Here is a 27,594-nt window from a genome sequence, read left to right as displayed (position 1 = left end):
TATTGATTGTCCACTGTGTGTACAGTGCTGAGAACACAGACAAGGTTCCTGACTCCAAGGACTTTGTGGGGAAACAGAATCAAATAAGGAATTTTGTCAACTATTTTTGGAGATCATTATGTTTGTTATATAGGATTATTATGTGTGATAGGATGATTTTATCTCATAGAAATGGGATAGGAAGAGTCTGGGCAGTAGGAAAGAAGAAGGTTAGAAATTGGAGAGTATGGTCTAGAATAGCAAGGGGTTGAGTTTGCGCTGTGAGTTAGTTAATCCTGGCCTCTCCCACTTTCTTTCTCTAAGACTGGCACAGTTTATCTTTAAGCCTTCATTTCCTGATCTGTATTATGGGAGCCAGACTGCCTAGCTCACAGGGTTGTTGATGGGGTTAAATGGGACAGTATATGCAGCCTGCTTTGTTCAGTGCTCAGCACAGATGAAGTACTCTATAAATTATGTTTGTTATTGTTATTATTTAGCAGTGAGGAGCCAAAGAGACTACTTTTTGAAAGATGATCAGTGGTGTGATCAAAGATTGCTTCTCAGAAAAAGACTGTTTTTAGAACTAGAATCCAGTCACCTTAGCCTCCAGCTATCATTTGGCTTCAGTTTACCTTGCTGAGCTACTCTTTGTCTCCACTCACCTGCCCACCTGTCCCGCTAGTTCCCTACACATCCACTAAGCTTGCTGTTCACTGGACATAGCTCCTTATCGCCTGGGCTCAAATCTTTCCTTTTGCCTGGAATGTCCTTTACTCCTTCACCTCCCCCTTTTCCTGTCCTACCCTCTTAATAGCTGACCCGGAAATCCATCTCTCCCATCGAGGGGGACCCTACTGAAGTCTCTCGTCCTGTATTATGGTCAGCCTTTCTCTTTCATGCTTGTGAGCTCTTTGAGATGCAAAGTTGTTTGCATCTCAAAGCCCTTTGCTATAGCATCCCTGAGGATGCAGGCGCACACTCATGCTAGGAATCACACATCTGTGCAACAAAATCATGTAGGATCTTCCTTCACCTTTAAGCACAAGGAAGCAGATTATCAAATGCAAACCAGAAAACAGTCATCGTTGAGCTGTGTGTGCATCAGCCTTGAGAATGGATTTCTGGGGAAGATCCGGCCCTTCCCTAAATGCCATGGCTGACTTGGGTCTTTGCAGGAATTGAAGAGAATCCTGATGACTAGTGTGTTGGGGGAGGCCTGAAGGAAGCCAGGCTCTCCCACCTGAGCTCTCAGATCTTCTCGGGTGCCTCCTGGCTCCTGGTGACCTGCTGCAGGACCTCTGGTATGTGAACGGGCTTCTCTGCAGCCTGGGCTGCCCGAATGCCAGGCTGAGCCTCTGTGAGCTGGGCCAGAGGTTTAATGGGTTGGAGATTTCTTTTGGAATCTGCAGCTTGAAATATCCTGTACCCTTGATTAATTCATGCTCGGGAGCTTCCTTAGTGTTCTCTGGTAAATAGCTCCGTACCGTGCGTTTCTTTCCCTGTAGGCTTGTTGCAGAGAGACTGGAGCCTGTGTTTCTAACAAGTTCTCCAAGGAAAACATTGCAGGTCAGGTTTTCAGAACTGAGACTCTCAGGGGGTCTTCCCAGCGCCCATCTCTGTTACCTCCTTTTGGCCTGGCATTTGCTTGTAGCCAAAAAGGGCGAGTTTGTCTTGAGCAGTCCTGGGGACATTTGTGATGTGGGGCTGAAAATCTTGACAGTTGATGCTGAGTTTCAACTGCACGAATGAGTAGCATATAGACAGAACCCTGCAGAACGTCGTATCATTTCCCTTCAATTCCCAGAGCCTTAATGTATCTTTGTCTTGAGAATGACCTCGCTGCTTTTTGTGTTTGTAATGTAATGCACAGTCATTGACAAGTCATCACAAGAATCCCCTACACTTTTGTAACGCCTACCCATTTTCCAGAGGGCTTTCACTAGCCTTATCTCAGTTGATCCTCATAACCGCTCTGAGAGGTAGGCAGAGGGGCTCTTTTCATCTCTAATTTTCAGCTGCAGAAACTGAGGTTTAGAAAAGTCAAACAGTTGGCCAGAGGTCATTTATTTCATATGCAGCAGAATTGGAACTGGAATCTTAAATAGTCTAACTCTTAAACCAGCATTCTTTTCACTACTTACCATCTTTGTGACCTTGGGAATATACTTAACCTCCCTGAGCCTCACTTTTCCTATCACTACAGTGGGTATAATCCTCCAGGGATAGCTGTCAGCAGGCATTGAATGAGATTGTCTGGTAAAGCACTTACTGAACTGTAAGGAATGCAATAATGCGAGGCATCATTATCACACGTACCTTGAATTCAAATAGTGCCACATCAGAACGGTGGCAGAAAAGAACATTTTTTCCCCCATTTTGAAAGGACACGGAGGAGAATGGTGCCGGCAGTTGTCAGGGATCACGAGCTCCCAGCCTTGTGTTCCGCCAGTTGGCCCTGCGGTCCTGCCTGCAGGCCGCTTTGTGATTCTGAGAGCGCTTATGTTGGCAAGGTGCTCTTTTCTTACAGAGCTCGCTCTTAATGTTCCTTGAAACAGTCTTGTATCCTGGAGACAGTTTTAGGTTGGCCAGGCTGGAGAGCAGGAGTGGGGAGCTGGGGAGGGGATCCGCATTCCTGAGCTTCGTCCACAAAGGGTGGGAATGTGGTGTGGTTGATGGGGTCCAGGTGGATGAGGAACTGATCACAAAGTCTGTTTTCTCTCTTTTCTCAGTGACTGGGATTTAATAGGGTACGTCTTATGAACCCACAAGGCCAGCAGTACCTATGCAGAATGGGTTGCTAAGCACTAATGCTTATTGGAAAAATCCAGAAAGGATGGGCCTCAAGTTGGCAGGAGGCAGCCAGGGTGACCGAGGAATGAGATCTTGGAGAGCTTTGTTTCTGTAGCCACATTCACCTACAAAAGTTCCAGACCCATGAGACAGGCATAGGTTGTTTGTATGGTTCAGAGAAGCAGAATAAGGAGCCAGAGGTTGAAGGCCGGGAAGCCATATTTATTTCCATATAAGGAAGAACTTTCTGTTGGAACGATGGAATTTACAGCTGCAGGAGATAATGATCTCCACCTCACTGGAGACCTCAGGGATGCCATGGGGGGAGGGTTTGGTTCATAAATAGGAGAGACATTGGGCTCAGTGGCCTTTCTGGTCTTTTCTTCCCCTGAGATCCCAGAGCCAGTGGTTGTCAGGGGTCACGAAGAAGAAAGACACACATACATTAAGGAATGAAGGGTTGCTTTGTGGATATGGAAACTGATCTCCAAATGCTGCTAGCAGAATGGAGGGTGGCTTTAGACTTTTCGTTCTGGTTTTCATTCCTGTCTCTGTAGTTCCCTCCTTGGTCTTTGGTTTACAGAGTTCCGAGGTCATCCCTGGGTAGTTGTTTTCCATGGAATATCTCTTTCCTCTGCTGAAATGCTCCTGTTGGAATATTGGAAGGAACTCTGAGCTCCTGAAAGGATGACAGTCTTTCTACAGAAGCACTAAGTCTGATGGCTGGTTTAGTGTCAGTTACACACGAGAACCATCTCCTTACCCTCTTCAAGCCTACTTCTGGGACCGCTTGGGAGTACTGCAGCTGCAAGAATTCTGTGCTGAGTTCTGGTTCTAGCATGTGGTGGAAGGTTTTCTGATCCTGTTTCCTTACCTCATTTAGTAACCACTTATATTTATGTTTACTTATGAAACATGCAATGAATAAGAAGTGTTGGCCATTTTTTCAGGTACTTGTGGTGTGCTTGCAAAAATAGAAAACAAGTGATCAAAATAAATGTCAGGACCGTTCGATAGGCTGGACAGAAGCTGCTTTTAGAGCACATAGTTGGGCAATTTGGGGATATCTACCCAATTTGTAGATGAGAGAATATAAGCTACGAGAGGAGAAGAGATTTGTCCAAAGTGGTAAGGAGTGACTGATCTGGGCTTAGAGCTTGGGTCCCCTTGCTCCCTGAACAGTGGTGTTTATTGTTTGAAGGTTGCCTTGGGATGAGAAAAAGCACCCTCATGGTGAAGGCCCAAAAAGTAGCAAGTGGGCGATGATTCTGAACAATGGCTCATCTGACCTACAGAAAGCCTTTACAGCCAACAGTAGAATAAGATTGTGCTGAGAAATAGAACCACTAGGAAGCCAAGATACAGATTCCTTCTCTGAGCAGATCCCGACTTCCCCACACTGCCATTTCATCTCTCTCCTTTCTTCTCTAATTCAGTCTGGAGTCATTTCAGACCAGATTCATCCCTGATTGACTCCACTGGTTCAATTTAGTCATTGGACACTTTTCAGGACCTTCGGGTTAGAATTAATCTTACAAACTAAGGGAATGAATCTTACAAATTAAATTGGGCATGTCACCCTTCTGTCCACCCCCCCACCTTCCCCCCCCCGCCTCCAGTTTTCTCTTGGAAGTCTGGTTTTATTCTGGGTCTTCTTGCCTGGTGTCTGTCCTATGAAGAACTCATGCGAAACTAAGTTCCCAAGAGGACTCTAGGCCCAAGGGGGTCAGGGATTGGGGTCCAAGGGTTGTTTTCGTACTCATCTGCCACTGAAAGAACTGTGGGCTGGATTCTTGGTGACCCTCTTCAGGTGCATCCCCCTAAACACCCCCCACCCCACCCCATTAATAAATTGACTTCATAAATGTAGTTGCATTCTAGATGGCCGCATTCCTAAGATGAACTTAAAGCCTTTCAAACCAGTCACTTCGTTGTCTGGACAGGGGAGCCTTTTTCCTGTAACAGGAGAGCCTGTGGAACAGTTGAGACTCCACTTCTTTGCGGGTTAAACATTCACTCTGAGTAAGGAATTCTGTCTTTAGTGGGGCATGTTCTTCAAGTGCCAGAGGAGAGAAGGGTGATTTTTCTGACATCCTCCAGCCTGCTTCTCCATATATGGAAATGTTTACCCACCACACTGATCTATTGGAAGGGAAGGAGGTGACTCAGGGTTTAGGAGAAGCAGGATTTGAATTCTTGCTTCCAGAAACAAAGTCACCCCCTCCCCCCCACCCCTCCCCCTCCTTTCCTTTGCCCCTTGTTCTGGGAGCCGAGGAGAGAAGGTTTCAGTACTGTTCCCCTCGGGCCTGGGGACCACCTCTTTGCAGCGGGACTCAGGGTGGGTGAGAGAGAGTGAGGGCCAGCGGAAGGCCAGCTGCCTGTGGGGCCTGACGGCGCGTGAGTATTTCGTTATTGCCAGAGCCAGTGACATTTCTGCCCACAGACCCACGGCTCAGAGTCCTGAGGGCTGGTTCGCTTGCATGGTGATGGGGCATGTGGCTGGGAGCGCTAGCTGCTTTCGTTTGGGGTGTGGACAGCTGCTTTCCCAGGGTAATACTTCTCACAGTGGGATTCAGAGACGGGCTATGCCTGAGGAAAAATTCTATTCGTATATTAAAAATTAGAGTTATTCCTCCCACCTGAGGCCTAACTTAATTTGGGGAGAAAGATAATTTGGGAGTGTTGTTGTCTGTCTGAGTGCTAGGGCTAGAGTAACACCCCAGGAGGGGTGTTGGTGGACACTTGGGGAGGGCTAGTTTTATCTTGAAAAGCAGAGCTATGGTTGGACTTAAGAGTACGCAAAAGGTTTCTGTATAGCATTTGCAGGGCATCCACTCCGCAGTAAATACCTGATGTGTGGACACTGCGCAGATCTGATGGACTGCCAGAGTGGGGTGATTCGCTTGATCTGTTTCATTTTACAGCATGATGGTGGGCAGGGGAGGCCCAGGAGTGCAGCTCACCTGCCTCGCAGGTCCATGGCTAGTTAGGTGGGATTAGAATCCAGATCTTTTTATCCTTGGGTCATTCCTCCTTCTACTACGTGGAAGCTGCCCCTTCAGACAAAGGCAGAGAAGATGCCCATTTTGCAGATGAGGAAATTGGGACTCGGGGTGCCAGAGTTGCCCACACTTATTGGTCTAATTTGTGAGAAATTGAGAACTGGAACCAAGTTCTCCCAGGTCAGACCTCTTTCTATCACGTTACATGGACTCAAAGGTTTGAATTTGTTGGTTTTTTAATTTCACTTTTTTTTTTTTTTCTTCTTTGGTTTCTACTTACCCTTTTCTTCTTTGGGTCATGTGAATATTGTTTGAATGTGAGCTGCTACCTTCCCATCTGCTTTGCTGCCTGTTATCTTTTTCTTTCCTGAAAGAGGATGATAGCTTGTCCAAGAGGAGGAACTGAATAGTGGAGGCCTTTATTTCAGCTTTACCCGTGGAGATGAAATTATGCACAGGCCTTGAAAGAAGCTGATCAGGGCTTTCCATCTAAGCCTCTCCCACTATTCTTAAAGCTGCAAGAATTCTGGAGTATAATTCCCATTCATAGGCGAGCCCTGATTCTGAATAGATTTTAAACACACACACACACACACACACACACACACACACACACACAGACTTCTTTAGCCTTCTTTGATGTGACAGCAGCATTCGACAGAGACCAGGAGGGCACCACCCCACTACAGTCCCCGCGATGTTACACGGCCCTAATGAGTAACTCTTCGTAGTCAGATCAGTTTCTGATCAGCTTGGGGGCCCCTTTCTCTAGTGCAGGAAAGATGTTGGAGATGTGTTTTGGAGAAGTGCTTTGATGCCCATGGCGTTAGGTGACAGATCACAATAGTGGGGAGAAAGTGCCCTGACACCTGAGCTTGTGTGGTCGGTGAGGAAGGGAGGGGAAGCAGCTCTCTAAGCGGCTCTGAAGAACGGGGGAGAAGAGACAGGGACTTCCCTCCCGGGAACCTGCGCGCACCCCACCTCCTCCTACCCGCTGTGCCTGAGCCGTGATTGTAGGCTCTGTTCACCAGGTGGGAGGAGCCTACCTTGAAGCCTGGAGGCTTGGGATGTTTTCCTGCTGTGATGCTGACCATGGGCACCAAGAGGTTAGGGTTGGTAGTACCAATGGGAATGCTTTGACTGCCCATAAGGAGAACTGACATGCACTGACTGCTCTCTGGGCGCCAGGCACTGGGCTAAGCACTTGACCTCCATTGATTCACCACTACAGCTACCTGTGAGTAGGTACTATTTGGGGGGGTATTTACTTATTTATTTAAAAATTATTTGATTGAAGTATAGTTGCTTTACAATGTTGTGTTAATTTCTGCTGTACAGCAAAGTGATTCAGTTGGTACTATTGTTTAAATTGTATTTTTAATTTTGGTAGAATACACATAACGATTTTTACCATCTTAACTATTTTAAAAAAAATTATTTATTTTATTTTTGGCTTTGTTGGATCTTTGTTGCGTGCGGGCTTTTCTCTGGTTGCGGCGAGCAGGGGCTACTCTTCGTTGCGGTGCACGGGCTTCTCACTGCGGTGGCTTCTCTTGTTGCGGAGCACGGGCTCTAGGCACGCAGGCTTCAGTAGTCGTGGCATGCGGGCTCAGTAGTTGTGGCTCGCGGGCTCTAGAGCGCAGCCTCAGTAGTTGTGGCGCACAGGCTTAGTTGCTCCGCAGCATGTGGGATCTTCCCAGACCAGGGCTCGAACCCATGTCCCCTGCATTGGCAGGCAGACTCTCAACCACTGCGCCACCAGGGAAGCCCCATCATCTTAACCGTTTTTAAGTGTACAGCTCGGTAGTGTTCAGTACAGTCATATATTGGACAGCCAATCTCCAGAATGCTTTTCATCTTGCAAAACTGAAACTCTGTACCCATTAAACTTTTACTCCTCATTTTCCCCTCCCCCAGCCCCTGACAGCCATCATTCTGCCTTCTGTCTCTAAGAATTTGAATTTTCTAGGTATCTTATAGAAGTGGAATCATACAGTATTTGTCGTTTTGTGACTGGCTTCTTTCACTCAGCATAACGTCTTCAAGGTTCATCTGTGTTGTAGCATTTGTCAGAATGTCCTTCTTTTTTATGGCTGAATAGTAATAAATTGTATATATACCACCACATTTAATTTAGGTACTATTTTTTACCTCCATTTTATAGCGGAAGGACCTGAGGCTTTGAGGAGTTAATAAGTTGCCCAGCACCATGCGGTCAGTAGCAGAGCTGGGATCTGAACCCAGGTCGTGTGGCTTTAGAGTGCATGTGATCAGGAGTAAGCAGATGGTGGAATTCAGCTGGCAAGAGTGTGAAAAACCAGGGTGATTCTCACCTGGGTGGTGACACCTCCTCACACAGTGCTGTGACATTTCAGTAACCAAGTGTTCCCAAGGACCATATGTACACAGGTATTTCCCTCTGGTTTGTATTGGCCTCTGGGAAGCTCAGAGCCAAATGTGAAGCCCACCTCTAGCAAATGTTATGAGACATATGGCTTATACTTCTGTCCCTTTCCTTCACCTTATTTTTCCATCTCCCTTCCCAATTTTATTACTTTACAAAAAATCATGCGTCTTTTATCAGGTACTTCAGATTTTTTCTGGAACAAGGCAGACTATATAAATCGATGACATGATATCAGGTATTTTTGTTATTATTATTGTCTAAGGAATAACTGGTCTGTGGAGCAGTGGACAGAGACTAAAAAGGAGATTTTCTAACCTGACTCTGCTGTTAACTCAGTGTCTAACTTGGGCGAAGGCGCATGCACCTTTCTGAGTCTCAGTTTTCCCGCCTGGAAGATGGGGCTGCAGTTGATGACAGCGAACATTTCGTCTGTGGTGAGCCCTGTTCTAGGCGCTCCACATGGTTTATCTCCTTTAATTCTCCCCACATTCCCGCCCCACCCTTAATATTATTTTTCTTTTTTTCCTTATTAATTAATTAATTTATGGCTGCATTGGGTCTTCATTGCTGCACATGGGCTTTCTCTAGTTGCGGCGAGCGGGTGCTACTCTTCGTTGCAGTGCACGGGCTTCTCATTGCGGTGGCTTCTCTTGTTGCCGAGCATGGGCTCTAGACGTGCAGGTTTCAGTAGTTGTGGCACGTGGGCTCAGTAGTGTGGCTCGCGGGCTCTAGAGCACAGGCTCAGGAGTTGTGGCGCACAGGCTTAGTTGCTCCATGGCATGTGGGATCTTCCCGGACCAGGGCTCAAACCCGTGTTCCCTGCATTGGCAGGTGGATCCTTAACCACTGCGCCACCAGGGAAGTCCTGTTGTCCCCTTTTTAGTTGAAATAAATAAGGCCTAGAGAAGTGGGAAAACTTGCCTGAACTCCTACAGCTCCTGACTGCAAGAATCAGTGATCCGCGTCTGACTCCAAAGCCCAGGATGTTAGCCGCAGTGCTGGGCTACTTGCCTTGACGCAGCCTTTGAGGCTTCTGTCATCTGTGGCATGCATTCATCTAATTTCATTAAGTCTTTATTGGATTCGCAATTATGTGCCTCTTACTGCTCTGGGCGCTGATCCAGTATTGGGTTTAGAGTGAAGAAAAAGACACACAAAACAATGATCCCTTGGAACTTACATTCTAGTAGGGTTGTGTGGAGGAGGCAGATAATAGATGAACATGTAAACAGCAGAGAATAATAAGTAACGCTTAGGAGGGTTCACAGAGGGTGCTCTGCCTGTGAGGGAATGAGGAAGAGCCCAGGAAGTGATGTTTAAGCTGAGGTCTGAATGACAAGGAGCCAGCCATGGGAAAGTCGGGGTTGGGCAGGGAGCATTGTAGGCAGAGGGCAAGGCCAGTGCCAGGGCTGTGGAGTGGGAATGAGTTTGTGTTTGAGGAACAGAGGAGACCAGTGTGCCAGAAGGTAGTGGACTGCTGGGGGAGAAGCATGAGATGAGGGCAAGGCCGTGGCTGGTAGGCGTCAGTGAGCTTGAGAAGGGGCTTGGAGCTGAGTTGAGGTGTGAAGATGCTCAGGGAAGCATCTGAGTCACGTTTACCAGCGTCATTCTGACTTCTGTGGGGGAAACACTTTGCAAGGAGTAGAAGCAAGCCATAATCCAGGTGAAAGGTGGTAGTCACAGTGATTAGGGTCGTCGAAGTGGAACCAGAGAGGAGGGGATGGGTTCATGACATGCTTTGGTGGGATCGTCTAACTCTGTAGGATGTCAGGTGCCGTTTCCTCCAGAGAAATGTCAAGCTCAAGTGGGCAGCAATCTGAGAGACCCCGATGGAGGTGGAGTGGGGTGCGCAGACGTGCAGCTGGTTTGGACTAAGGAGTCTGAGTGCTCCCCGCTTTGGTTTCTAGCCTTGAGCTTCTGGCCAAGGACCGGAGGGCAGTGGCTTCCTGCCTCTGACTTCCCGGCTGAGAGCTGCTGGAATGCCCCACGATGAGCCCCGCAGAACGTGCCACTTCCTTTGCTCTTTCTGGGTATTTGTATAAAGCATTCTTTCCCACCAAGGATGCAGAACATCAGAGTGATGTTGACTTCATGGGCCATATTTAACATACGGTGTTTCCTTGATGTGTCCTCTGTTTTTGCAGAGACTCCTGCCTCCGGTAAACTCTGTGGTGAGGCGCCTTCAACCACCCTGTCAGATGGATTTCGAAGGCTCAGTGGGGGCCCGGAAGAGCTGGGGCTTCAAAGCCCCACCTTGCCTTGGGGACCCTGGTCCAAGGGAACCCCTCAGCCCTCCTCTTTTATTTACATTTGAATTCACACTTGCTGGACCTTGCCCTGCTCCCTGTAATTCCTTTTCATGGGCTGGACTTCCCTGTAAGTACTCCAATTTTCAGTGGAGAAACTGGTCTCAGAGAAGTTAGGTGATTAGTCAATGTTAGGTAGTGGCTGAGTCAGTTTGGGAATCCAAGATCCCTGACCGGGCCTAGTGCTCTGGCCACCAGGCCAAAGTGACCTAGCATGTGACCTTTTCCCAGGGTGTCTCATGGCGATCTTATACTGCACTTGGCCTAAGCCTGGAGATGCTCAGAGATTATAGACAAAGTCATCTGAAATTCACTCCTGAGGCTTCTTGACAAACTCCTCTTCAAATAGTTTGCAGTCTATAGTTGCCAGTGTTTTTTTTTTTTTTTTTTTTTGCGGTATGCGGGCCTCTTACTGTTGTGGCCTCTCCCGTTGCGGAGCAACAGGCTCCAGACGTGCAGGCCCAGCGGCCATGGCTCACGGGCCCAGCCGCTCCGCGGCACGTGGGATCCTCCCGAACCGGGGCACAAACCCGCGTCCCCTGCATCGGCAGGCGGACTCTCAACCACCGCGCCACCAGGGAAGCCCGGTTTTTTGGGTTTTTTTTTTTACACTCTTTTAGCATCATCTCTTAAAAACAATGTTTTGTTTTTGCTCACTTGAATTTCTTTTAAAATTTCTCTCGTATATTACCCATTCATTTAGTCAACAAACATTTATTGAGTTCTTACTGTATGCCAGGCATTGTGCTAGGTGCTGGGGATGGATTCAAAGATAATTTGGAGGCGTATGGGAGTGGATAATTACAGCACAGTGAGATAAGTGCTATAATAGAGGGATATGTAAGGAGCTAGAAATAGCACTATGAATAACATCTCTGAACAAATTGCCTTCTTTTTTTCCTTTTGGATTATTCCCTTATGTATATTGCCCAAAGTGGGATTACTGGGTCATTTAAAAGATGAAAACAATTTGGCACAAAAAGATGTAATGACTTTGCCTGGGGAATATAGCTCAATTTTCAACAGGGGGAAGATTGTTGGCAATTCCAGATTTAGATGCTTCACCAGGAGGATTGGGCAGTTTTTATACTATTTCTATCAATGTGGTGGCTTTCGGGGGAGCGCCTATTCTAAACATGTCACCCCACATGTAGAAACACCTATCCTTATATTTAATCTCACAGATTCCTTGTTAATGCTCACAAGAACCTAGCTATGTAAGTATGATCGTTTCCATTTTACAACCGAGGAAACTGTGCCTTCGTTAAAAGGAAGTGACTTGCTCAGCATTCCATGGTTAATCAGTGGAGAATCCAAGAATCAAGTGTAAGGTCTTTTGATTCTATAACTCCCGTCCTGTACTCCATGCTCTTTTTACCAACTGGGGGGTACTTATGCTCCAGCGAGGGCCTGGAATTCATTTAGTTATCTGTAGAAACTCTTCTCGAGAAGGTCAGGATCCGTGAGATAGGTATAGAAGTCCTAACCTCCAGAGGGTCCAGGGTCCCGCTGTACATTGACCTGAAGGCCCTTTATTCCTGACTCTGGCCCAGGTCCTGAAAGGTTAGTGCATGGTCTTAGCGCTGAAGCACAGAATCCCAAGGAAAGCTGAGACCATGCCACAGTCCTGCTTTGAAACATTTATTATTTCCCTAGTATATTCAGCGGCATTTCCCTGACTTTTAATTCACTTATTTTGTTATTCGTAACATTTTCCTAGTATTTTTGGCATTTAAGTAAAAACTGCCCCTGCTACCCAGGGCTCATCATAACCAGACAGCAGTAGCTTGTGAACACCCTTGATGTTCCCGCTCACTCATTTTTTCACCTTCATGCTGTAACTCATGCTGTTCTTCTAGCCTGAGATGAACTCTCCCATCTTCATCCCTAGAACTCCTGCTTCTCCTGTAAACTTCTGCACAGATGCCACCTTCTGAATGAAGTAACCTCTGATCACCATCCGTTCCCTACCGTCCATACTCCCTTAGAAGCGATCTCTATGTTCTGCTAACTCACAACACAGTGGGCCAGGAGGCAATAAAGTATAACCGTATGGTGCTTACAGGCATGGGATCTGGATTTGAGTTTTGGCTCTGATGCTTCCTAGCTGTGTGATCTGTGAGGTCAGTTAACCTGATGAGTTGCCTCATCTGTCAAGTGGGTACAAATAATCACACCAAGCCACAGCGGGTTAGGAAGATTTGTACTGTCATCTGTGCTGCTTCTGTGGCACCTGCCATCACCTACTTTATATTTTATCTCTGTTTCTAGACTGGGAGCTCTTTAAGGGCAAGAAGGGTCCCATTTTAGCCTGTGTTCTTCTGGTTCATCAGATTGCGTAGTGCTGACATTTCCCTAAAGGCGGAATGGAAATCCTGTTTGGAACACGAGACTTGGTTTCTTTTCTGGGTCTTCCATGGGTGAGTGTTCCGGACTAGAGCAAAGTGTCAATGGAGGGGTGGGTTTGGGGCAACTCTGAGGGCCACCCTCTCCTCTGACTTCTCTGGGTGGGGCCCCAGCGAAGGGTGCCTCCAGAGGAAGCTTTCGTTTAGACACTCCCACCCTTGCTGTGCTTGGAAGCTGATTACGGAAGGGGATTCAGTTCCATATAACTTTCTCTTGTGTCATTTTCCAAAATGCGGTAGCCATGAGTCTCAAGAGCCCGTGCTTTAGCCTGGCACACGAGGTCCTCCATGTTCTGGCCACAGCATTCCTTTCCAGCTTCATGTCCCACCACCTCCCTCCATGTATTTTTGCCACTGGCCTCACCAGATTAGTCACTTTCCCCAAGAAGAACACCCTGAACTCGTCTCCTTAAGGCCTTAGCACACTGTGTTCTCTGGGCCTATTTCCCTCCTCCTCATACTTGGAAATCCTCTCAGGTCTTCAGGCCCAGTTTAGAAGGCGTCATCCGCAGAGCTCTTCCTGACCCTCAAAAGGACACTGCACGTACTGGTACTTTGCACACTTTTCCTTCTGTCTTGTCACGGGCGAGTGTGTCCCTCTTGAACCTGTGAGCTCTTTGAGAGCTCAAGGCATGTCTGACTCAGCGCCTGTATCTGCGAGGCCCGTACACTCTGCCTTCTTAAGGTACCAGCAAATGCCTGTTTTGTGCACCTCTGAATGCAGGGCATCGACATCGTGGCAGCTAACAGTTGCGCCGGGGGGTGTTCAGAAGCTCATGCTAGGATTACCCGTGATTCATTTGATCATGAGCCCAGACACTTGAATAATGTTTTTGAGTTGCCCTGATATTAGCTCATTGCTAACCTTTCTCAGGCCTGCTTCTCACATACCTGGCAGATGTCTGCTTAGTGCCAGGGCTCTGAGCTCTTTATTTCACTTAAGCCGTAGCGGCAAGATCATGTGGCAGCTTCTAGTTTTAGTTTTTTGAGGAACCTACATACGGTTTTCCACAGTGGCTGCACCAATTTGTGTTCTCACCGACACTGTAGGATTGTTCCCTTTTCTCCATATGATCCAGCAATCCCAGTCCTGGGTGTATATCCGGACAAAACTATAATTCGAAAAGATACGTGTACCCCTATGTTTATAGCGACCTTATTCACAATAGCCAAGATATGGAAACAACCTAAAAGTCCATTGACAGATGAATGGATAGAGAAGATGTGCTATATATACACAATGGAATACTACTCAGCTATAAAAAAGAATGAAATAATGCCATTTGCAGCAACATGGATGGACCTAGAGATTACTATACTAAGTGAAGTAAGTCAGAAAGAAAAAAAACAAATATATGATATCATTTACATGTGAAATCTAAAATATGACACAAAAGAACCTATCTATGAAACAGAAACAGCCTCACAGACATAGAGAACAGACTTGTGGTTGCCAAGGGGAAGGGGAGGTGGGGGAGGGATGGATTGCAAATTTGGAAGTAGCAGATGCAATCAATTATATATAGAATGGATAAACAACAAGGTCCTACTGTATAGCACAGGGAACTATATTTAATATCCTGTGATAAACCATATTGGAAAAGAATGTGAAAAAGAATATACATATATACATACACATATATATCTGAATCACTTTGCTGTACAGCAGAAATTAACACAACATTGTAAATCAACTCTACTTCAATAAAGTAAATTAAAAAAAAAGACCATAACAGCAGGGTGACATTCAAGAAGGATCTATCTGCTTTTAATGTGAACATTTTTTAGTTTGCAAGTTCAGACTTCGTTTTAAAATGTGAACACAGCAGAAGATTTTTTTCCAGGTATATTTCTGCCTCTAGCAGAACAGCTGTCCATAGTATAGTTTTAACTGCAAAATAATAAAACACAGGTCGTGGAGCTTGATTTTGAAGACTTGGGGTCAAGTCTTGGCTTTACCATTTACTAGCCCCGAAATCTTAGACAGTTGTTTGACCTCCCTGACCCTTAGTTTCCTCAGTGGACAATTGGGAAATCTTTTTCATAGGGCTGATGGACAGTTGAAATGAGGTCTTGGGCATTAAATTGGGGTTTTTACTACTGTCTGGCTCATCAGTTGGATTCGAAGGACATTTTTAGATAGCGGTTCCAAAGAGTTTGCTTTTGGTGCAAAATGCATGGATGTGTAAGTTTTCAGGCATGTATTTTATTTTGTTTTATTTTTTGGATGACGAAATAAATGAATTTACAGTCAGGGGACACACAGTATCTAGCAGGCCTAGTGAACATACATGGCTTATAAGACTCAGTTATAGTTCTAATAAATTAGAACCACAGAACCATAGGCTTTGAGAAATTGTAGATAGAAGCTTTGGAAGATGAGGGGGTGAGAATTGATTAATGCACACTGCCTGCAGGCTCTGTGCTTTGCATGCTGGGTACGGCATCCCAAGAAATGATTTTATACACCCTGATGGGTAGGTGATATTAGCCCCACTTTGAAGACAGGAAGGCTTGAGCTCAGGGAGGTTAAATAATTTACACAGGTCCCATAGCAAAGCCTTGAACTTCGCCCTGTACTTGTGATGGCCTCTAGAAATCCTTTCCATTTACAGAAGTGACAAGACCTGCCTTTATCCCTTCATTCCAGGGCAGCCACAAGTTCTGGGCCAGATAAAGCAACAGAAATCGGCAGTCTTAATGTCCCATAACTTGTTTAATGAGTCTAGAAGAGTGCCTTGATGTTTCCTGCCAGGAATCTGCTCATTTGGAGCTCCTTTGACTGTACTCATTCATCAGCCTGTACTTCTCTTTCTCCCTTTTGGGGAGATATGTGCCATTGGCCAGCTGCACTTTTGAGGTCAGGGGTGTATTTGAAGATGACTTCATATTTTCTTTAAGAAAAAAAATTACAGGTGGAAATTAAATCTGTTGAGCATTTCCCATCATCTCCTCCAACATGTGGTAGTGGGAAGAGGCAGCACGGGGCTGGGAGGTAGGGAGTTCTCACCTGGCGCCTATCACTGACCAGTGAGAGGACTTGGGCCAAGCCTTCGTTTCCCTTTCAGGGTTTCAACGTCTTCATCTGTAAACGGTGAGGGCACCATCAGGTGACTCCTAAGATTTTAAAACTCTGCATGTCTTGTGGTGTCAGAACCATCAGTTTCTGCTGAGCTGCGTAATCCTGCAGCTGTTTCTCTGCTACTTTCCAATCTTCAGGTTTAATCTATTCAACAATGTATAATTTTTTAAAGGGAAGCTTTTATAGACACTTCTGAAAATAAAATGGGGGGGGGAATAAATGGATGTTAAAAAATAGAAAACAACCAATTAAATGGTGTATAGTATGTAATTCTCCTTGGAAACTTACAGAGAAATCGAGGCGCACTTTAACAACTGGTAATTTAAATTGCATTTGAACTCTGCTAATGGTTTGTTTGCATGAGAACTTCAATCATTTCACAGTGGTTTTTTAGCAGAACTGCTTGTTCTCTTTATGGAAAAGAAGAAAAAAAATTGTTAGAAGAAAAGTTGACAGTGGAAAAGGGTAACCCTGTTCATTTGTGCATGGAGAGAAGCTAGCCAGTGCCTGAGACATTGCCCCAGGCCCAAGGTGGAGAGCTTTACCTTTCAGCGAGGTTTGAAAATCTGGGAAGTCAGCTGCCCTTTGCTGCTGTTGTAGAAACGGTATGATTGATATCTCCCTCTGCAAGGAGAAGCTTAGGTTTACTGGAGCTTGGAGGTGGGGTCTTTTTGTTTTTATTTATTTATTGTTTTTGAGATTTTACTGTTCACAGAGCCAGTGTTGGACTCCTCACATTCCATCCCCTCAGCAAGTTTGAAATTATGCCTTTCTCTCATTTTAGTGAGATGGCTTTGAAATTTCGAATGCCCGTCAAGAGCGCTAGCTCTCAGGAAACACATTGCTTTGCTGGACTCACCTTGATTATACTCCATTTTCCCAACTTAGTCTCTTTCTGCTTTTGGGCTATATGCAAAAACTTTTTTTTTTTTTAACATCTTTATTGGAATATAATTGCTTTACAATGGTGTGTTAGTTTCTGCTGTATAACAAAGTGAATCAGCTATACATATACATATGTCCCCATATCTCCTCCCTCTTGCGTCTCCCTCCCACCCTCCCTATCCCACCCCTCTAGGTGGTCAAAAAGCACGGAGCTGATCTCCCTGTGCCATGCGGCGTCTTCCCACTAGCTAGCTATTTTACATTTGGTAGTATATATAAGTCCATGCCACTCTTACTTCATCCCAGCTTACCCTCCCCACTCCCTGTGTCCTCAAGTACATTCTCTCTGTCTGCGTCTTTATTCCTGTCCTGCCCCTAGGTTCTTCAGAACCTTTTGCTTTTTTTTAAGATTCCATATATATGTGTTAGCATATGGTATTTACTTTTCTCTTTCTGACTTACTTCACTCTGTATGACAGACTCTAGGACCATCCACCTCACTACAAACAACTCAATTTCGTTTCTTTTTATGGCTGAGTAATATTCCATTGTATATATGTGCCACATCTTCTTAAACCATTCATCTGTCGATGGACATTTAGGTTGCTTCCATGTCCTGGCTATTGTAAACAGAGCTGCAGTGAACATTGTGGTACATGACTCTTTTTGAATTATGGTTTTCTCAGGATATATGCCCAGTAGTGGGATTGCTGGGTCACATGGTAGTTCTATTTTTAGTTTTTTGAGGACCCTCCATACTGGTCTCCATAGTGGCTGTATCAATTTACCTTCCTACCAACAGTGCAAGAGGGTTCCCTTTTCTCCACACCCTCTCCAGCATTTATTGTTTATGGATGTTTTGATGATGGCCATTCTGACAGGTGTGAGGTGATACCTCATTGTAGTTTTGATTTGCATTTCTCTAATGATTAGTGATGGTGAGCATCCTTTCATGTGTTTATGCAGGAGCTTTGAAGCCGGTGTTCTGAGGTCTGGGTGTGTAAGTCCTGGTTTTCTCTGAAGCTGATTGCGTGGCTGATGGCAGGTCTCTTGCCAGCGAGTGTCGGTGACCTCTTCTGTTACAGTGGCCGTACCTCGGTCCAGTGGAGCGAGCCCCGGACTTGAGCCCTGGGCTGCCTGCCACTCACTAATGGTGTGCTCCTGCGTGGCCACCTCCCTCCTCTGGCCCCCAGGTTCTTCTCCTGTCAGTTGGAAGAGTTGAAGTGGGTCATTTTTAAGGTCTCTCTCAACTTTGAGCTTGTACGGGTATTTGAAGATTGAATGGGATCATATTCACAAAACAATTGTATGATTGGTTCAATACTGTTTAAAATGACAGCAACGAAAATGGGAGTAGTCATTTTTCTGGTATGTGGATTTCCCCTGTGTCTACAGAAGACACGTTTTGTAACAACCAGCTACCCTGGAATACTTGTCTGTTGGAATATATATTGCAGAATCCATAGCAAAACACTGATTGTTCTTAATGAAATAAATAAAGTCCTCCAGTAATGAGGACTTCCCAGGAAGCATCAAGGTGTCCAGCCCTCTGCTGCTCACTGGCTCTCATGTTTTGGGCAAGGAAACTGAGGTTCACAGCGGCCACTGGATCCCATAGTTAGAAATCTATCTCCAAACTCATACTCCTTGTCTCTTTTTATTTATTGTAGTTCAGATTTTGCTGTTAATTTTTTCTTGCCTAAAATGTGAGTATCTAATTGATCTATCTCTTTCACTTCTGATATTATGATGAAGCCATATTCCCCCCGAAAGCTGAGGTATGAACACTGGGGTACCAGCCTTCTCTTTCCTCATCATTCTAAGGCACATTAGTGAAATAGAAGTGCGAGGAGCTGACTGGCTGATTAGGAGATACCGAGGTCAGCCACTAGATTTGCGGGTTTCAAGCCTGGTCTTCATTCCCAGTATGGTTTACCCAGTAAGTTCATAAACTTGGGAAGTTCTACAGCTGGTAAGATCCTAGAGATTCATAATCAACCTTCTTCTCCCATTTGCACAGGTGGGAACATTGAGGAAGCGGAACTGAAGACAGAATCCAGTCCCCTGATTCCAGTTCAGTGCTTTCTCTGTTGTTCTGCAGGACACTCATCGGAGGGAAGATATTTGTCCGCAGTTGGTGAGTCCTATGCAAAGAAGAAACCTTTTTCCTTTTGTAATCAATATGCATATTTTAATGAGTTTTAAAAAGCAGTGGTTTCCATTTAAAGCATGGGCACTGGTAACTAGGATGGGCTAAGAACTAAGAAGAACAAAAATGTTCTTCCTGTCTTCTTGAGCCGAGTTCATTGGCAATGGACAGGATATAATAATGCTAATAGAATGTGTGGCAAAGCAAAGGCAGGACTCAGCTCTTGGAAGGTGGCAGGAAGAGAAATTGGAAGAAGATTTGGACGAATGAGGATTTTAGATTGCCAATAATTGCATTGCTTCCTTCTTTCTCCTTTGTCATGGAGGGAAGTGTTCTTGAAATTGAAGGACCAGAAAGAAAGTGTCAATGAACAGTGTTGTGGGCGTTTCTGAGGAAAAGAATTACTAGTATTGAGCGGCTCTTGCTCTCCCCGGTGCAAGATGCTTCTTCTGTGATCTTACTGTATTTTCACATCAACCCTTTGAGGTAGGGGAAGCTAAATTCGCTTAGTCAGGGGTGTGCACCTGTGTCTTAAAGGGCCTGCACGGGCTCCACAGGGATCTGAGTTTGAATCTTGGAATCCTGTTGCACACTGAGAAAGGAGAATGGTGAGCAGGTAAGGGAAACTTTCCCTTGTGTTTTGGAATTCCTCTGTGTTTATAGCAGGTAGAACATCGTATTCTAGAAAAGAATCGATGGTGTGGGATACCCTGGGCTGTAGGGGGATCTGAGGAAAATAGCTGGGGGATTCTGGGAAAGGCTTCTGTTTAGAATTCTAGATTTTTGCTCTCCATCTCCAGGGCCAGTCCCTATATGCCCCACCTCTGGCTTTTTACCAGATAAATAATATGTGTTGCATTTTTATGGTGTAGTTTTTCAAAAGGGAGCAGATGCTGCTGTGATCCATAAAACCTAATTTCATTTAAAAGTATGGCTGAGTTTACAGTTACATTTTGTCACCCTTTGCTTTCTTAATCAATGTATATTTAAAGAACACCCAGTGTTCTTTGCACCTGCGGATCTGCATAAGATGAAACCACTGCTTGGACTCTGTTAACATTTCAAACATGGTCTGAGATGTTTTGCCCTAAGTGTATACTTTGAGCATCAGATGTAAACCTTTGTTCTCCGCTCTACCGCCTGAGTTTTTTCAGTGCTTAAAATTAAATTGTGATGAATATGAAGCCTTGTACTTGGATTCAAACAAAAAATCGAGTGTGTCGTGACAGAATGGGAGAGAGCACCTTACCAGGAGCACGTTGAAAGAAACTCAGAAGCGTCTGTTGTGCATAAGCTAATTATGAGCCAGCAGTGGTCTTCCAAAACACTGATGCAGCCTCAGATTGCAGTACAGAGAGAACGACGTGGGTGGGTGACCCTGCCAGAAGCTGGCAAGTCCTGAGGTCAGGTGGGCCTTAGGCTCAGTTTGAGCAGGACCTGGGCTCCGTTTCTCTGCAGTGCTCTTTGCTCTGCCTTCTTGTGTGTGTGTTGGCTTCATCCTCAGGATGTTTCCCCTCTTGGTCACGAGCTGGCTGCCTGCTGTCACCTGGAAGCTTATGGCAGCTACACAGTGGAGAAGAGGTGATTCCTCCGAAGAGTATGTGAGTGCTGATATGGGGCAGAGAGAGGACTAAGGCTTTGTGGGCGACCATAAACCTTTTTTTCTACCCTTCTGTTGGGGCTCTCCTAGGGTGTTGGACTTTAGTCCTTGCCTCCTCCTCTGAAAGGGACGTTAGCCAACTGGCCTCTCCACACTAGGATGCTGAGAGGACCGGAAATGATGTCCCACTGTTACAGGAATGAGACCGGTAAAGGCAGGATGCAGGGCACACGTGACAATGGCCTTTAAGAATATAAAATGCAGTCAGAAGAGGGGCAGCATCTCCTGCTCATAAGTGTAGCTCCACAGGCTAGTAGGATCTCTGGCACGTAATAGGTGCACAGTGCATTTTCCTGGATAGAAAGACTAAATCCAAAGGTAGTGACTGGCCCTTTTCCTGAGGGTGTTCTATCAGGTGCTGGCCAATTCTCTGTTGGAAAGCTTTAGGAATTCTAGCACAGGTGAGGCTGAACTTCATGGTTTTGTGAGAATGAAACAAATAACTGGACAGAAACAGGCTTCTGGGACCAGTACACCTTAAGAAGTTTGAGAGTGCATAAAAAGGCAGTGAGTGTGGTGGCATGGGGTATCAGAAGACCTGCCAAATATGAGATGTGCAACCCTAGAAAACAACATCCCTCCACCTTCATTCCCCTGATCAGAGAATTAGGAATAATAATCGTTGTCCTGCCCACCTCTCGTGTTTGTTTAGAGCAAGTGGGTTGATAGATGCCAACTTGTTTTGCAAACTGTAAAGTGTGGTCCGTACATGATAGGTCATTACACTTGTTTCCTTCTTTAGTTTCAACATAAAGAATATAAAGAAAAATAAGACATTGACAATAAAGAAAAATATTGATCTTGAATATAAAGAAACATAAGACAATGGAATGTGCAATCCCCTGCACTGTTCCTGGGGCATAGTATATGCTCAGTGTGTGTCCTTCCCTCCAACTCTCTACCCACATCATCCCCAGGACTGGATGGGCAGTAATTTGTCCTCAGTCTTGGAAAGGAGCTAGATCTGGAACCTAGCTTAATGATCATGGTTGAAGTTGAGATGAAGTTGTGTATCATGATTACTTTCCATATTTGTTTTTGCTCTAGGCAGCAGGAGGTGGAAGGAGGTAGATTCAGAGACTGAGGAAGTCTCAGTGCTTTGAGAAATTCCCTAGAAGCTATAGTCTAGCCATTTGGGACTTGCGTTGTTTGAATACTGTTTGAATAGATAATCACACCTGCTCTAGGCGTGACTGGCCTAGTGGGAGTCAGGAAGGAAATTATTTTCCTCTGTTGATACTAGCGTACAATTGTTGATGGTAGCCAAGGGCTTTCAGTTTTAATATTTCCTCTTCGGTCCTCAGAAGAATCAGGTATTAATCTCTGCCGGAAGCAAAGCATTGGTCACTTCCGTCAGAGGTGAAGGTCTTGGCTCCCTGCAGCCTGTCAGTCAGGTGATTTCTGGGCATGTGTGACCATCTGTGTAGCCAGCTTTAATGCTTTTATGTTACTGCTTCAAGAGTTACAAAAGGATTTGTTGGGTCTGAGCAGGGACTCATCCAGACTCCTGAGGCCCTGTGGCTGTTCTGTAACCAAGGGATGAGTTGTCGGAGATGTTCTGCTGTCCATGTAAGTAGAAGGTGGAGCTGGCTCTTTTGTTTCCTTCCTCCTAATTCCACATGCTTCTATTTCCTGACCTCAGCACAGTGGACACACTTGTACTCTACCTTGGGCAGAGCCCTAGGTTGTCAGGAGTTCTCAGGTTCTCCCCCATTGGGCTACTATGTGGTGGAGGGGGGCTGATGGCGAATGGATGGAGAGCCCCCTGAGTCCTGTATAGATTGCTGCCAACTATTTACTCCTGGCTCACAGGGCGTCTGCTTGCTCTCTGCCCAGGTCTTTTTTTTTTTCTTTAACATCTTTATTGGAGTATAATTGCTTTACAATGGTGTGTTAGTTTCTGCTGTATAACAAAGTGAATCAGCTATACATATACACACATCCCCATATCTCTTCCCTCTTGTGTCTCCCTCCCACCCTCCCTATCCCAGCCTCTAGGTGGTCACAAAGCACCGAGCTGATCTCCCTGTGCTATGTGGCTGCCTCCCACTAGCTGTCTGTTTCGCATTTGGTAGTGTATATATGTCCATGCCACTCTCTCACTTCGTCCCAGCTGACCCTTCCCCCTCCCCGTGTCCTCAAGTCCATTCTCTCCCTCTGCGTCTTTGTTCCTGTCCTGCCCGTAGGTTCTTCAGAACTATTTTTGTTTCTTTTTCTTTAGATTCCGTATATATGTGTTAGCATACGGTATTTGTTTTTCTCTTTCTGACCTACTTCACTCTGTATGACAGACTCCAGGACCATCCATATTACTACAAATAACTAAATTTCATTTCAGTTTAACTGAGTAATATTCCATTGTATATATGTGCCACATCTTCTTTATCCATTCATCTGTCGATGGACACTTAGGTTGCTTCCATATCCTGGCTATTGTAAATAGAACTGCAGTGAACATTGTGGTACATGACTTTTTTTTGAATTATGGTTTTCTCAGAGTATATGCCCAGTAGTGGGATTGCTGGGTCATATGGTAGTTCTATTTTTACTTTTTTAAGGAACCTCCATGCTGTTCTCCATAGTGGCTGTATCAATTTACATTCCCACCAACAGTGCAAGAGGGTTCCTTTTTCTCCATGCCCTCTCCAGCATTTATAGTTTGTAGATTTTTTGATGATAGCCATTCTGACTGGTGTGAGGTGATACCTCATTGTAGTTTTGATTTGCATTTCTCTAATGATCAGTGATGCTGAGCATCCTTTCATGTGTTTGTTGGCAGTCTGTATATCTTCTTTGGAGAAATGTCTATTTAGGTCTTCTGCCCATTTTTGGATTGGGTTGTTTGTTTCTTTGATATTGAGCTGCATGAGCTGCTTGTAAATTTTGGAGATTAATCCTTTGTCAGTTGCTTCATTTGCAAATATTTTATCCCATTCTGAGGGTTGTCTTTTCATCTTGTTTGTAGTTTCCTTTGCTGTGCAAAAGGTTTTAAGTTTCATTAGGTCCCATTTGTTTATTTTTACTTCCATTTCTCTAGGAGGTGGGTCAAAAAGGATCTTGCTGTGATTTATGTCATAGAGTGTTCTGCCTATGTTTTCCTCTAAGAGTTTTATAGTGTCTGGTCTTACATTTAGATCTTTAATCCATTTTGAGTTTATTTTTGTGTATGGCGTTAGGGAGTGTTCTAATTTCATTCTTTTCCATGTAGCTGTCCAGTTTTCCCAGCACCGCTTATTGAAGAGGGTGTCTTTTCTCCATTGTATATTCTTGCCTCCTTTATCAAAAATAAGGTGCCCATAGGTGCATGGGTTTATCTCTGGGCTTTCCATACTGTTCCTTTGATCTATATTTCTGTTTTTGTGCCAGTACCATATTGTCTTGATTACTGTAGCTTTGTAGTATAGTCTGAAGTCCGGGAGCCTGATTCCTCCAGCTCCATTTTTCTTTCACAAGATTGCTTTGGCTATTCGGGGTCTTTTGTGTTTCCACACAAACTGAAATTTTTTGTTCTAGTTCTGTGAAAAATGCCACTGGTAGTTTGATAGGGATTGCATTGAGTCTGTAGACTGCTTTGGGTAGTACCATCATTTTCACAATGTTGATTCTTCCAATCCAAGAACATGGTATATCTCTCCATCTGTTTGTATCATCTTTAATTTCTTCCATCAGTGTCTTATAGTTTTCTGCATATAGGTCTTTTGTCTCCTTAGGTAGGTTTATTCCTAGGTATTTTATTCTTTTTGTTGCAGTGGTAAATGGGAGTGTTTCCTTAATTTCTCTTTCAGATTTTTCATCATTAGTATGTAGGAATGCCAGAGATTTCTGTGCATTAATTTTGTATCCTGCTACTTTACCAGATTCATTGATTAGCTCTACTAGTTTTCTGGTAGCATCTTTAGGATTCTCTGTGTATAGTATCATGTCATCTGCAAACAGTGGCAGCTTTACTTCTTGTTTTGTGATTTGGATTCCTTTTATTTCTTTTTCTTTTCTGATTGCTGTGGCTAAAACTTACAAAACTATGTTGAATAATAGTGGTGAGAGTAGACAGTCTTGTCCTGTTGCTGATCTTGGAGGAAATGGTTTCGGTTTTTCAGTATTGAGAATGATGTTGTCTGTAGGTTTGTCATATATGACCTTTGTTATGTTGAGGTAAGTTCCCTCTATGCCTATTTTCTGGAGGGTTTTTATCATAAATGGGTGTTGAATTTTGTCAACAGCTTTTTCTGCATCTGTTGAGATGATCATATGGTTTTTCTCCTTCAGTTTGTTAATATGGTGTATCACGTTGATTGATTTGCGTATATTGAAGAATCCTCACATTCCTGGGGTAACCCCCACTTGATCATGGTGTATGATCCTTTTAATGTGCTGTTGGATTCTGTTTGCTAGTATTTTGTTGAGGATTTTTGCATCTATGTTCATCAGTGATATTGGCCTGTAGTTTTCTTTCTTTGTGACATCTTTGTCTGATTTTGGTATCAGGGTGATGGTGGCCTCATAGAAAGTGTTTGGGAGTGTTCCTCCCTCTGCTATATTTGGCAAAAGTTTGAGAAGGATAGGTGTTAGCTCTTCTCTAAATGTTTGATAGAATTTGCCTGTGAAGCCATCTGGTCCTGGGCTTTTGTTTGTTGGAAGGTTTTTAATCACAGTCTCAATTTCAGTGTTTGTGATTGGTCTGTTTATATTTTCTATTTCTTCCTTGTTCAGTGTTGGAAGTTTGTGCTTTTCTAAGAGTTTGTACATTTTTTCCAGGTTGTCCATTTTATTGGCATATAGTTGTTTGTAGTAATCTCTTATAATCCTTTGCATTTCTGCAGTGTCAGTTGTTACTTCTCCTTTTTCATTTCTAATGCTGTTGATTTGAGTGTTCTTTTTTTCTTGATGAGTCTGGCTAATGGTTTATCAATTTTGTTTATCTTCTCAAAGAAGCAGCTTTTAGTTTTATTGATCTTTTTTTTTTTTTTTAGTTTTATTGATCTTTGCTATCATTTCCTTCGTTTCTTTTTCATTTATTTCTGATCTGATCTTTATGATTTCTTTCCTTCTGCTAACTTTGGGGTTTTTTTTGTTCTTCTTTCTCTAATTGCTTTAGGTGTAAGGTTACATTGTTTTTTTGAGATGTTTGTTGTTTCTTGAGGTAGGATTGTATTGCTATAAACTTCCTTCTTAGAACTGCTTTTGCTGCATCCCATAGGTTTTGGGTCGTCGTGTTTTTATTGTAATTTGTTTCTAGGTACTTTCTGATTTCCTCTTTGATTTCTTCAGTGATCTCTTGGTTATTTAGTAGTGTATTGTTTAGCCTCCACGTGTTTGTATTTTTTACAGATTTTTTCCTGTAATTGATATCTCATAGTGTTGTGTTCGGAAAAGATACTTGATACGATTTCAATTTTCTTAAATTTACCGAGGCTTGATTAGTGATACAAGATAGGGTCTATCCTGGAGGATGTTCCATGAGCATTTGAGAAGAAAGTGTATTCTGTTGTTTTTGGATGGAGTGTCCTATAAATATCAATTAAGTCCATCTTGTTTAATGCATCATTTAAAGCTTGTGTTTCCTTATTTATTTTCATTTTGGATGATCTGTCCATTGGTGAAAGTGGGGTGTTAAAGTCCCCTACTATGATTGTGTTACTGTTGATTTCCCCTTTTATGGCTGTTAGCATTTGCCTTATGTATTGAGGTACTTCTATGTTGGGTGCATAAATGTTTACAATTGTTATATCTTCATCTTGGATTGACCCCTTGATCATTATGTAGTGTCCTTCTTTGTCTCTTGTAATAGTCTTTATTTTAAAGTCTGTTTTGTCTGATGTGAGAATTGCTACTCCAGCTTTCTTTTGATTTCCCTTTGCATGGAATATCTTTTTCTGTGCCCTCACTTTCAGTCTGTATGTGTCCCTAGGACTGAAATGGGTGTCTTGCAGACAGCATATATACTCGTCTTGTTTTTGTATCCATTCAGCCCCAGTCTATGTCTTTTGGTTGGAGCATTTAATCCATTTACATTTAAGGTAGTTATCACTACATATGTTCCTGTTACCATTTTCTTAATTGTTTTGGGTTTGTTATTGTAGGTCTTTCCCTTCTCTTGTGTTTCCTGCCTAAAGAAGTTCCTTTAGCATTTGTTGTAAAGCTGGTTTGGTGGTGCTGAATTCTGTTAGCTTTTGCTTGTCTGTAAAGGTTTTAATTTCTCTGTCGAATCTGAATGAGATCCTTGCTGGGTAGAGTAATCTTGGTTGTAGGTTTTTCCCTTTCGTCACTTTAAATATGTCCTGCCACTCCCTTCTGGCTTTCAGAGTTTCTGCTGAAAGATCAGTTGTTAACCTTATGGGGATTGCCTTTTATGTTATTTGTTGTTTTTCCCTTGCTGCTTTTACTATTTTTTCTTTGTATTTAATTTTTTATAGTTTGATTAATATGTGTCTTGGTGTGTTTCTCCTTGGATTTATCCTGTATGGGACTCTCTGCGCTTTCTGGACTTGATTGACTATTTCCTTTTCCATATTAGGGAGGTGTTCAACTATAATCTCTTCAAATATTTTCTCAGCCCCTTTCTTGTTTTGTTCTTCTTTTGGGAACTCTATAATTTGAATGTTGGTGCGTTTAATGTTTTCCCAGATGTCTCTGAGACTGTCCTCATTTCTTTTCATTCTTTTTTCTTTATTCTGCCTTGTGGTAGTTATTTCCACTATTTTATCTGGCAGGTCACTTATCCATTCTTCTGCCTCAGTTATTCTGCTATTGATTCCTCCTAGAGAATTTTTAATTTCATTTATTGTGGTTTTCTTCATTGTCTGTTTGCTCTTTACTTCTTCTAGGTCCTTGTTAAACATTTCTTGTATTTTCTCCATTCTATTTCCAAGATTTTGGATCATCTTTATTATCATTACTCTGAATTCTTTTTCAGGTAGACTGCCTAT

The 27,594-nt window shown here is 43.9% G+C and overlaps 1 protein-coding gene across 1 annotated transcript in view; it reads left to right on the top strand.

The window, feature by feature from the left end:
* LPP (LIM domain containing preferred translocation partner in lipoma) overlaps window positions 1–27,594 on the top strand; it is a 681,585-nt gene that overhangs the window by 50,318 nt on the left and 603,673 nt on the right. Inside the window, exon 2 of the mRNA XM_030860949.3 lies at window positions 18,880–18,996. The gene's annotated coding sequence lies outside the window, so the exon portion shown is untranslated. The remainder of the gene's footprint in view (window positions 1–18,879; window positions 18,997–27,594) is intronic.

This window comes from Globicephala melas, chromosome 4, assembly GCF_963455315.2.
Source record: "Globicephala melas chromosome 4, mGloMel1.2, whole genome shotgun sequence".
In the NCBI taxonomy this organism is placed as follows: Eukaryota; Metazoa; Chordata; class Mammalia; order Artiodactyla; family Delphinidae; genus Globicephala; species Globicephala melas.
The sequence above is the reverse complement of the archived record's forward strand: the minus strand, read 5'-3'. Positions and strand labels throughout refer to the sequence as shown.